This window comes from Chrysemys picta, chromosome 3 (assembly GCF_011386835.1).
Source record: "Chrysemys picta bellii isolate R12L10 chromosome 3, ASM1138683v2, whole genome shotgun sequence".
Lineage (NCBI taxonomy): Eukaryota > Metazoa > Chordata > Testudines > Emydidae > Chrysemys > Chrysemys picta.
Window position 1 is genome coordinate 148,002,760 of NC_088793.1, and position 12,378 is coordinate 148,015,137.

Genomic DNA, 12,378 nt, shown 5'->3' on the forward strand with positions numbered 1-12,378 from the left:
ATGGAGTCCTGCTTCTTACACCAGCTGCAAATTTAGGCTGATGGGGTCTCTGTAAGGGACTGTGCCAGAGTCTGGTGGGTAGCAGTGCGGACTTGCCACAGCTAGGGGAAGCCCTTGTCTGCCAGCTGGTCCTCCTTAACCCAGTTACCTCATACCTGACAGGGCAGGTTTAGCCAGCCTGTGGGTGTGAGAAGATCTATCTAGATAATTACCATCCATAGGAACGATCTAGTTCTTTGCCTGCTTACAATCTATACATCCCTCTCTCCGTTCTTGCTCTTCTTTCATTCTGTGCTTATCACCATGGTAGCTGAGCCTGTACTGCTCTGAACTGGAACAACCATACAAACACAGGATGGAAAAGCTCTGAGGGGAGGCAGGAGAGCTGGATGCGGGGGGAACATGCATAGGATAGCATGGAACGGTTGACTGTTTTGGGAGGCAGAGGAACAGATGAAAGCACCAGCTTGATGTTCCCGCCAAGGGGAAAGCACTGGGCACTGACCTGAAAGGTGTTGGCTTATTGCGTTAGAAGGAAGTTGTGGTGCCCAGTAAGAATATGGGAAACCCTCTTGGCAGCGTGCCGAGGGCCAGCATGTAAGTGCATGATTCCCCCTGAAGGAAGTTGGACTGGCACTGGGGAAAGGGGGTTGTTGATGCGCAGAAGCTAGAGGGATTCCCCAGCTGCTGCTCCATCGGGCGCATCAGGGATTCGGGATGCAAGGGAGATGCAGCTGCTCTTCGTGTGCTTTTCTTGCAGGGGAAGGGATTGAATGCTGGGGAGGCATGAAGTGCAGACTAGAGTAGGCTAGGAGCCATGTGCCCTCTGGCTCCAGGAATGCTGCTGCGCTGTGGTCATCTTGATGGGCCTTCTTGCAGAGTCCAAGCATCAGACTCGGAACAGCAAGGAGCTAGCTGTATGTGCTACAGGCAGCCAGAGGCACGGGGGATGCTGGGGAATCCTTTTGTTTACCAGAGAGCAGCATGTTCACTTATTAGGGTCCCCAGGAAATGAAGCAATATTGACCAGGATGACCCACCAGTGATCCGTGGGGCAGTGCCATACTGTGAGCACCTGTCTGGGGATTAAAGACTCTGGTCTTCTAGCTGTGGGGTTGGTCCTTGCCTGAGCTATCTGCTCTTGGAATACACACAGCCAGAAATGCAGTTAGTCAATACCATGGGAGAGAGTGACTCCAGCTGTTCTTAAGAGCCACAAGCTGAGTAGGGGTGCTGCTGGGAGGGTGGGGTGACAGTTGTTGGCTGCTGCATAATCCCAGTATTCTCTGCCCTCCGTTTACTTGGGAGGCACACACACACTTTTCTAAAAATGTTTAATTGTGAACGCGTTCGTGAGAGATTCGATCACCATCTGGAGTAGGAAAAAGAGGGAAGGACAGAGAAGCTATGCATGTACCGCACACACAGCTCTGCTGCTGCCCCTCACTCCTGACTTGCACCCCTCCTGCTATGCCAGTTCCCCACACACAGCTGTCCCGCTGACCCACACTCCCCTGACCGCCTTGCCCCATTCCATGACCATTAGCCTCCTGAGTCCAGGGCTTCTCTTGAGCAGATGCTGAGAATTTGAGCCAAACTGTGGGGTGATTTTGTATTGTAGGGTGATGCTTAGCCTGGGTTGGGACAAGGTCCCTCACCTCTTTAGACCTGAACAACCAGGTCCCCAGAGGGAAGGCTGACTGTGATGCTGCCTCAAAGGGAACCGAGTCCCTAGCTGATGGTGGCGGGGTGTCCTTTTTTTAAGAAAAAACACAACAGTGTTATTTTCATGTAATTATAGGGACTGGTGATTGGTGCTGGAGTGAGAGCCCTGGAGAATGACAGCCTCTATGCAAGAGCAAGCATAACATGAGCCATGCCAGGGTCAGCATCCCTCACACATGCCATCCCCTGCCTTGGGGACTGTGAGAAGATAGTCTAGTCTTTGATCTTTCTGCTGAGGCTGCCAACAAGGATGTCAGTATAATATAATCTAGTTTGGGCTGACAGGAGTGTTTGAGTCTGGTACCAATAGTGCAAAAAGCATGAGCTACTCCACTGCTTGAGCTAAAGGAGTATTTCCCTTAGCTAGCAGCTATAGTAGGCTCTTATCTCCTTATGTGGAACCTCCATTAGAGAAGGACAAAGCCCCTTACTCTCTTAGCATGGGTTACACAGCCATGCTGGAGTTTTTATAATGTTGACAGCTGCCCTCTGGGAACCAGATAGAGATACCATGTGCTCATTTCACATAGGTACCAGACAGCCATCGCACTGTGGTGACTTTTGATCCCTACCCATCAGGCCAGACCTGGAAAAGCAACATATCCCCTCAAATGCCCAGTCACCACAAATGTTAGGTGGAAGCATTGCTGCCTCCGTGCAGAGCCTGTCCGAGGCCTCTGGTCCTGTTGGGGATGGAACATTCTTACACTGAGATTGGCAGGACATGCTGCTGCATTCACTGTTCACAAAGACCGAGTCCCTGAGGAACATGCCCAGTTCCCAACTGTAGGTGACAGTTGGGAAGAGCCTGTAGGGGACATTGGAGAGAAGGGCAAGATACTGGATAACATGGAGATGAAAGTGAGGGGAACTACAGTTGCTCTGCCCTCCTTGATGGTGCCTTGCATTGTCACATCCCATACCAGGGCACTGATTTCCCCGAAACCTGGTACAGTTTCAGCCACTGCTCTGTGTAACCCCAGGGCTGCCTGAGGGCTGGAGGGAATCCAAAAAATTCCTGTCTGGCACATGCACATTGGGCTGAACCAGTACCACTCCACTCAGCCATGCAGTTCCGCCAGGGACGACTTTGGGCCCTCTCCCTATCACACTAACATCCAAGCTCTCAGACTGTGGCCTGCTTCTGCAGAACCCAGTGCCATCCTATCCACGCTGATGAGGTGCAAGTCAGATTGGGTTCTCTCAGACATCCATTTGCGGCAATTCCAGCCTGTCCCCAACCTCAGCAAGCACTGAAGCCTGGGAATAAGTTATGGGTCCCTGCCCCCATTCTCAAGTGACTTCTGTGGGTAGAACAAACCCTCCCCACATCCCGGTGTAATCTGGAAGCCGTGGTATCACTGCAGCAGGTTCCCTGCAGTAGGTCTCCCTCTGTCCCAAATGCACAGCTTTCCCCTTCCCTCTGCAGTTGGCAGCACTGCCAGCCTTGAGTGAGCCAGATGTTTCCTCTGGGAAGCATCACAGCGCGGGTGTAGGGATGTGAGGCACAGCTGCAGGGTTTGCTCAGATGGGGGCTGACACCCTCACCAAGTCAGACAAGAGACAGCCAACCCAGAGGCCAGCCCATTGAAGTCAGTGGGGTTTCCCAGGTGTGACCCTGGGCAGAGTCTGGCCCCTCCAAGTCTTGTTCTGGGGATTGGCTGCTGCAGGGGAGGCACAAGGCTTAATCTCTTATCTGATGTAAGTAAATCTGCAAGGCAGAGCCATGGAAACTGCTGCTAATGACTCCCAGCAGATTAACCTGCAACTCACTGCCACTTTGCTCCATGCAGGAGCCACCTGAACCCCACGCTGGTGCCTTGGGGCTCATGACTTCAGCATTTTGGAGCTCTGTCTCTGGGACACATAACCCCCTCAAACTCCTGGCCAGGCCATACTTGGATGACACTGGAAAGCTGAGTGGTATAAGGTCATGGAGATGGATTGGGGGGCAGGTGCGTGTCCAAAAATCAAGGATGTTCTTTGCTGGTGAGATGGAGGGTAGGTGAGAAATCCTTTTCCCAGCTCCCTTGCAGTTGATCTGTTTCTCCTAACCTAGCCATCACATCGGGGGTGTGTGTGGGGGGGAGGGACGGCATTAGGGAAGAACTGTTGGTGCTAAGTTGGGCGTGGGTTGGGTCCATTAGGGGAAAGTGCAGGAGTCCAGGTGGCAGGGAACAGTTTGGGTCACTTGTTAAGTAGAGGGGTCATAGACATGGGAAGGGTTGGACTGTTTGGAAAGAGTTCTGACCAGAGCAACAAGTCATCTACAGAGCTCAAAGGGGCTCTCAATTTGCTTTGTATTCAAAGTTGGAGCAGCAGGGAGGGTAGGAATGGAAAAGGGCTGGTTAGGCCATTCAGCTAGTCTCCTGGGAGCTGGGTTGTCCCATACAGCCCATTCTGCAGGGCTCCATATGCTCCCACGTGCTGGAGAAGGAGATTCCCCAGATCTCCAGGTCAGGGAGCCTTTCAAATAATTTAGTCCAAACGATGACTTACAATGTCATTTTATTCCCCCACCTCCTGCTCTCCATGTTTCTTTGAGTCACTTCACTGCTAGGTATAAGTTCTGCTCCTGTCAGCCCCTGCAGCAGCCATTGCAGGTGGAGGCGAGGAAGATAGGGTCCATTCTGCCTCAGGCATCAGTAGCAGCATTGACTGCTTGCGTTGGATTTCAGCATCTTTAATCTCGGTGATGATGTCAGAGGCAGAACCCGGGTGAAGTAGCTATTGTTGTGTCAGGGCATGGGAGGTGAAAATAGTAATGTCACCCTTTGCCCTTCCCATCTGAGCACCTCAAAGCACTTCAGATACATCTGTGAACCCAGCCTCCACAGCCTGCTTGGCTCAGGATCATTATTCCCCTATAGAGTGGGAAACTGAGGCACAGAGAGATGAAAGGACTTGATCAAGATCATGCAGTGAGCCAGTGTCAGAGCCAGGGATGGAAGCCAGGAAGCTTGGCTCCTGTCTGTTAGTAGTAGAAGAATCTATACGTGCAGGTGTAAGAACAGATTTGCTAAGCACACCAGGATGTTAAGATGTACAGCCAGTGGAGGATGCTTACAATGAACTCAGCTAGAGGGAAACCCTGTTTACAATGAAGTAGAGCAAACTTCTCGCCTCATTTCATTGGTCTGCAGTGGGCAGATCACGGCAGCAGTCGTAGTGCAGTCTCCACTGCTGAGAGAGAAGCTGTTCTGGCAGTAAAGGGATTTCCCCTATGCCGGCTTCTTTGGTGTTCTGGACTTTTCCATATCGCCAGTTCTCTTCCTTAAAGCCAGGGGCCCAGAGGAAAAGCCCCACTTCCTTGGTAGCCCCTGCGGGCAGCTCTAGTAGCATTTCCATCTGGGGCGATAGCTTTGGAGTTGTGGATCTTTCACCGAGAGTAAACTTGCAGCATGAGGAGAGAGAGAGAGAGAGAGAGAGAGAGAGAGAGAGAGAGAGAGAGAGAGAGAGTGTGTGTGTGTGTGTGTGTGTGTGTGTGTGTGTGTGTGTGTGTGTGGCAGGGTTACTGTGACCCTGTAAAGCACTGCAGTATTTAAATGCTGCGTAGTCTCAGGAGGAGGCTGATGGGTGGACTAGAGCTCTACTGAACCCAGCTCCTGGGATAAAGGCTTTGCCTGCAGCGCTTCTGATGCCCTGGATAGGTAACTGCAAAGGGCTACCTGGAAGCTTCCACAGGTGGTGTCTGCTTCCTGAGCAGGGCAGGCCACTGAGAGCACGTCACACCCTGCACTGGCCACCAGGTGAAATTCAACTATCCCCAACACCACACATGGCCTGGGGCTTATCTCCCTCCAGGACTGATGCCCCAACCCCATTCTGCCAATACAGCACATTGAATTATTTGGTTGATTCCTTTTCTCTGTTTGTGAGTTACCTGCAAACCAGGCCTGATTTCTGCAAATGTGCTCATCGTTTCCCATTGGCTAGTGAACCCCACACATACCTTGAGATTAGCATGGACCTTAGGGATCTGCCAGAGGCACAAGGCTACCCTGCTCCAGGGCCCCCTGTGCTCTGATGCCCTTCAACATTACAGGAACTCTCCTGCTGTATCATAAAGCAGACTCAGGAATTCTGGGTCAGGCTGTGCCCCATAATCTGTGAGGGGGAAGCTGGGGAATACCTCTTGGATGGCCCCCTTCTGCACTGTGAAACCTCCTGGGCTGTGAGGCTCCAATGGAACCGCTCTGCTGGGGAGCTGGAAGAGGGAAGGAGAGAGCCCTGGAGCTCCTGTGATGCTGCAGCGCTGCCAGGGAATAGAGGACAAAGGGAACTCCTGCAATTCTACAGAGCAGGCTGAGCTAGGGAGCAGAGCATAGGGGGAATCTGGGAGATCTTATAATGCTGGGCAGGGTTGGGCTGAGCTGGCAAAAAGGACATGGGGGTGGGGGCAGAAGAGAAATCCAGGGGGATGTTGTGGCTGCACTACAGGGCTGAGGAGCTGAGAGGATTCAGCACGGCTGTGAACCAGGCCCTCCCACTAGGTGCGCCCTTCCTTTTTCCCCGTTCTCCTTCCTCTCCCTTTTTGCTTTGTTCTTTCACTCCCTGCCTCCAGAGCCCTGCAGATGTGACACTGATGCAATTCTGTGTCGTGATTTAGAGAAGGGCTGGGACTTGCTTCTGTCAGATCTGAAGTTCCCAGCTCCATCACACACAGAGCCAGCCCCCAGCTTTTTGTGCTGAGGCTGTTGCCTGGAGACTAGTTCTGCCCAAGAGACCCATCCCAGGCTCTAGAACCCAGCCAGCTCCTCCATGCGCACCCTGGGAGTTTAGCGTTCTTCATACTCCAGGAGCAAGAGAAACACAGGTTCCCGGTGGAAATGTGAAGAGTTTTATCCAGCCACTGTTCCCCTCACTGCATGCGCCCCGGCTGCATTTCTCTTTGATGTTCTACACACAGCGCTCTGTGTTCCACTCATTAAAGGCACACTCCGAGGGTGGGAATCTCACTGCAGCAGAGTGAAGAAATCTCAGTGTTCTGAGCCAAATCCAGGTGCCACGCTATTCAGTGGCAAAACTCCCATTGGCAGCAGCAGGACCAGAACCTGGTTTGTAGGGTCATATTTTGGCAAGTTTCAGGAGGAAGGATCAGCATTTTGGAGACCAGGTCAGGACTCACGTTCTAGCCCCAGCTTGGGGGAAAGGGGTTGTGGTTAAAGCACTGGATTTCTCGATTCTATTGCCAGCACTGCCAATGATTCATTGTGACACCCTGGTTCAGTTCCCTCCCTACTATGTGCCTCAGTTTCCCCTCTCTACTGGGTGATACTGGTACTGACCCAGCTCCTGAGAGGGGAGGAGGGTTATGAGACTGAATTCATTAGTGTCTGTAAAGCACTTTGGGATCCTTGGATGGAAGGGGCCAGAAGGTTGTTATTGAAACAGCAGGGCAGAGGCTGTGCCCGTTGAGTTTGCATGCACACTGCTGATAGTACATTCATTCACTATGCACCAGGACAGAGGAAACACCCCAGGGTAAGAAGCACAGGCACGGGTTCCGGTCGGTGAGGCTAGACCCCACACGTTCTACACGTATACAGTGAGCTTAGCTAGGTGCACGTGGGCAGATCACAGTTTAAGAGCAATGACAGTCATAGGCCAACATTTCAGGTTTTGTAAATGGTGGGAGACGGTCATTGCCAATGCGCCATCCCCTGTGCACCTCCTCAAGGCAAAGCATGGCGCTGCATCCACTCAGCCTCAGTTTCCCCAACAGAATTTCCAGTCAGCTCTGGTGACTTACATGTCTCAGCCCTCTGGCCAGGTCACCACAAAAGTCCATCTCCCTTCTGGGGTAGCAGAATCCAAAGTTACAGTGCAAAACAAACGCCAGATAAAGGAGACTTTGTACCAGCTGGGCCTAGTTCTGAGCTCCTACAGTGTTATTTGTTCATCCCCCAACCCTCTTTACTTCAGGTGAGGCACCCACTGCCATGACCTGGCTTAACAACCATCAGTGGATGCCAGGTATATCCAAATAGTCCCATGTCAGGAGCTCCCTTCCCTCCAGGGAAGCTCTGACAAGCTGCAGTCTCATTCAGTGCCTCACTCCAACTACTTTTCTTTCCCAGTGAGAGCTGTTGGTCTGATTTCTTATCCAGGCAGCCCCTAACTGAGCCAGCACTCTTCTTTTTAGCCCCTTCCTTCAGGCCTGACATCCACAGACAGGAATAGCAGGTGGGGCTGAGTGAGCTTCCAGTAGCCCGTTAACCCTTTTCAGGTTCGGGTGGGGCTTGCAAGCCCCCTGACAGGAGTTACAAAAGAATTTAAATGCAAATGGCTGATTCTAGATAAACCTTATCAGAGACCCAAACAAATAACAGCAGCATCAGTGGGTGAGTACATTGATACCACTGCCCTCATGTGGACCAATATTGTCTCATTATTTCCTTGTACTCCCCCATCTATCTGTCTGTATCCATCTTCTGTCTCTTGTCTGATACATAGATCGTCAACTTGTTGGGGCAGGGACTGTCATTTTGTTCTGTGTTTGTACAGTGCCTAGCACAATGGGGTCCTGGTCCTGACTTGGGCTCCTGAGTCCTATGGCAATACAAAGAAATAATAATAATAATAATGGAGAAGGTTTATCTAGAAGCAGCTGCTTACCTCCTGTTAATACAGAAGAACCAGGAAGTGAAGCTAGCGAAGAGAAGCATACATAGTGAACAGACAGCATCAGTGCAGCCAAATCAATGAGATGTTAAAGTTTCTGTCCATTTCAATAGCCTCAGGTGCTGTCAGTAATGCAGGGAAGGTATTGAAACAAATAGGGGATTATTCTTTTGACTGTGTTGCTGTAAATAATGTTTTAGAGTCCTGTCACATTCTTCATCCCAAAGCACGTGATTGGGCACATGAAGGGACTGCTCCCCTTTCTGCTGAAATGCAGCCACCTCTGGGGTGGGATGCCACAGCCATACTCAACCAACACTATATTTTATAGGAGGGGAAGTAAATAATAACAATATTATACATTTACAGGGCCACATAACATCCAATCCTAAAAGTACAGGGGCTAGGGCACCACTGGAGATGTTGAGAGGGAGATAACAGGAGGAGAAAGGGGATATTTTTGGCCACGGGCATTGGGGCAAACTATGATTCTTAGAAAAAGTGTGGTGGGATCTTTACCATCTCTGAAGATCATTCGGGGTCATGTTTGTTAGGGCCTCATCTAAATACAGAGCTATTTACATGCACTGTCAACTGCAGCTTCCCTATCATGGAAAAACAATAACGTAGAATTGCTGCACAAGTTCAGCCCTGTGGTCCACCTAGCCCAGTATCCTGTCTGTGACAGTGGCTAACATAGGCTGTTTCATAGGAAGGTGCAAGAAACTCTGCAGTGGACTGTTATGAAATTACCTGGCCCCAGGTGAAGTCTCCTCCTATCCCTATCAGTTAGAAGCTGATGCATGTCCTAAAGCAGAAGGGTTTCTATCCCTTCTATTTTTGTCTCCTCTCTAATGTAACCCTGGATGTTTTCATGATTCACATAAATGTCTCATAGACTCATAGACTTTAAGGTCAGAAGGGACCATTATGATCATCTAGTCTGACCTCCTGCACAACGCAGGACACAGAAGCTCACCCACCCACTCCTGTAACAAACCCCTAACCTATGTCTGAGTTATTGAAGGCCTCAAATCGTGGTTTAAAGACCTCAAGGTGCAGAGAATCCTCCATCAAGTGACCTGTGCCCCACGCTGCAGAGGAAGGCGAAAAACCTCCAGGGCCTCTGCCAATCTGCCCTGGAGGAAAATTCCTTCCCGACCCCAAATATGGTGATCAGCTAAACCCTGAGCATGTGGGCAAGACTCACCAGCCAGCACCCAGGAAAGAAGTCTCTGTAGTAACTCAGATCCCACTCCATCTAACATCCCATCACAGATCATTGGGCATATTTACCTGCCAATAATCAAAGATCAATTAATTGCCCAAATTAGGCTATCCCATCATACCATCCCCTCCATAAACTTATCAAGCTTAGTCTTGAAGCCAGATATGTCTTTTGCCCCCACTGCTCCCCTTGGAAGGCTGTTCCAGAACTTCACTCCTCTAATGGTTAGAAACCTTCGTCTAATTTCAAGTCTAAACTTCCTAATGTCCAGTTTATATCTAAACAAGCCAAGCTCTTTGAATCTCCTTTCTTAAGACAGGTGTTCCATTCCTCGGATCATCCTAGTAGCCTTTCTCTGTACCTGTTCCAGTTTGAATTCATCCTTCTTAAACATGGGAGACCAGAACTGCATACAATATTCCAGATGAGGTCTCACCAGTGCCTTGTATAACGGTACTAACACCTCCTTATCTCTACTGGAAATACCTCGCCTGATGCATCCCAAGACCGCATTAGCTTTTTTCACGGCCATATCACATTGGCAGCTCATAGTCATCCTGTGATCAACCAATTCTCCAAGGTCCTTCTCCTCCTCGGTTACTTCCAACTGATGCGTCCCCAATTTATAACCAAAATTCTTGTTATTAATCCCTAAATGCATGACCTTGCACTTTTCACTATTAAATTTCATCCTATTACTATTACTCCAGTTTACAAGGTCATCCAGATCATCCTGTAGGATATCCCGGTCCTTCTCTGTATTGGCAATACCTCCCAGCTTTGTGTCATCCGCAAACTTTATTAGCGCATTCCCACTTTTTGTGCCAAGGTCAGTAATAAAAAGATTAAATAAGATTGGTCCCAAAACCGATCCCTGAGGAACTCCACTAGTAACCTCCCTCCAGCCTGACAGTTCACCTTTCAGTATGACCCGTTGTAGTCTCCCCTTTAACCAGTTCCTTATTCACCTTTCAGTTTTCATATTGATCCCCATCTTTTCCAATTTAGCTAATAATTCCCCATGTGGAACCGTATCAAATGCCTTACTGAAATCGAGGTAAATTAGATCCACTGCATTTCCTTTGTCTAAGAAATCTGTTACCTTCTCAAAGAAGGAGATCAGGTTGGTTTGGCACGATCTACCTTTTGTAAAACCATGTTGTATTTTGTCCCAATTACCATTGATCTCAATGTCCTTAACTACTTTCTCCTTCAAAATTTTTTCCAAGACCTTGCATACTACAGATGTCAAACTAACAGGCCTGTAGTTACCCGGATCACTTTTTTCCCCTTTCTTAAAAGTAGGAACTATGTTAGCAGTTCTCCAGTCATACAGTACAACCCCTGAGTTTACTGATTCATTAAAAATTCTTGCTAATAGGCTTGCAATTTCATGTGCCAGTTCCTTTAATATTCTTGGATGAAGATTATCTGGGCCCCCCTGATTTAGTCCCATTAAGTTTGAGTTTGGCTTCTACCTCCATATCCTCATTCCCATTTGTCTTCCTACTATTATCCCTAAGCTCCTCATTAGCCTCATTAAAGACTGAGGCAAAGTATTTGTTTAGATATTGGGCCATGGCTAGATTATCCTTAACCGCCACTCCAGCCTCAGTGTCTCATTCTGCTAAGCTCTTGCTTGACTTGAATGTTATGTCTTGGAGCAATGAGTTCCAGAAGTTTAATAGTGCTTTGGGTATAAAACCTGAGGCTATGTCTACACTACAGAGCTTATGCCAGCATAGCCCCCTGGTGTAGACACAACATATGCCGTCAGAAGTTTTTCTGTTAGTGTAGGAATACCACCTCCCCGAACAACATTGTCTAAGCTGACCAAAGCACTTTCTGTCAGCATAGCTGCATCTACACTGGGGGTTTTGTCAGCATAGCTACATCACTAGGGGGTGTGGGTTTTTTTCACACCCCTGACTGATATTGCTATGTTAGTATAAGTTTTAAATGTTCACTCCTATGTGGCCTAAAACACGGAGAAGGGGAAGAGAACTAAAGTCATTCACACATTGTAATAACAATGGACAATGCATCAAAGCATCTCTGCTTGCATAAGCTAGAGGAGACTAGCAAATCTAAGATCCCAACACCCCTTAATGACTGCTTTGCTAGCAGCTCACAGCTGGGGTTCCACATTCTGGCTCCACTTGCGACGTCTTCCTGGACACTGCTGTGTTATTTGATGTGCATAGGTTCACGCCCCAACTTGCTTCGCAATAACTTGCCATAGAAACAACCCATAAGTAGGGTGAGCCTGGACCAGTGCTTGAATGGGACATCTTCCAGGAAGTGGTGTAGGTTCTTCATTGGGAGGTGCTCTTCCTGAGTTGTTACCAAACTCCTAGTAGCATGGCGTTATGGGGTGCTGTAGTACAGGTGCTATGTTTTAGATGAGGTGTAAAACTGGTATCCTGCTCACTCCTGTTCATTAAAGATCCCTGAGCAATTTTCTCAAGAAGGGTTTTCACCCCTGGGTCAGAGCCAAATTCCTCAGTGCTTGACGGAAGGTGGGGGAGTTGCATGTTAAAGGCCACTGTTGCAGTGATGGGGGGAAACTTGCACATTAGAGGTTACTGTTGCAGTTCCAGGGGTGTTGGGGAACTTGCATGCGAGAGGTCACTGTCACAGTGCTGGGGGAACTTGCATGCGAGAGGTCACTGTCACAGTGCTGGGGGGCACTTGCACGCTTGAGGTCACTGTCACAGTGCTGGGGGGAACTTGCAAGCTAGAGGTCACTTCCATAGTGCGGGGGAGCTTGCACGCTAAAGGTCACTGTTGCAGTACGAAGG

The 12,378-nt window shown here is 49.3% G+C and overlaps 1 protein-coding gene across 4 annotated transcripts in view; it reads left to right on the top strand.

The window, feature by feature from the left end:
• Positions 1-12,378, top strand: part of TMEM151B (transmembrane protein 151B) — a 32,047-nt gene that overhangs the window by 1,429 nt on the left and 18,240 nt on the right. The window lies entirely within an intron of this gene.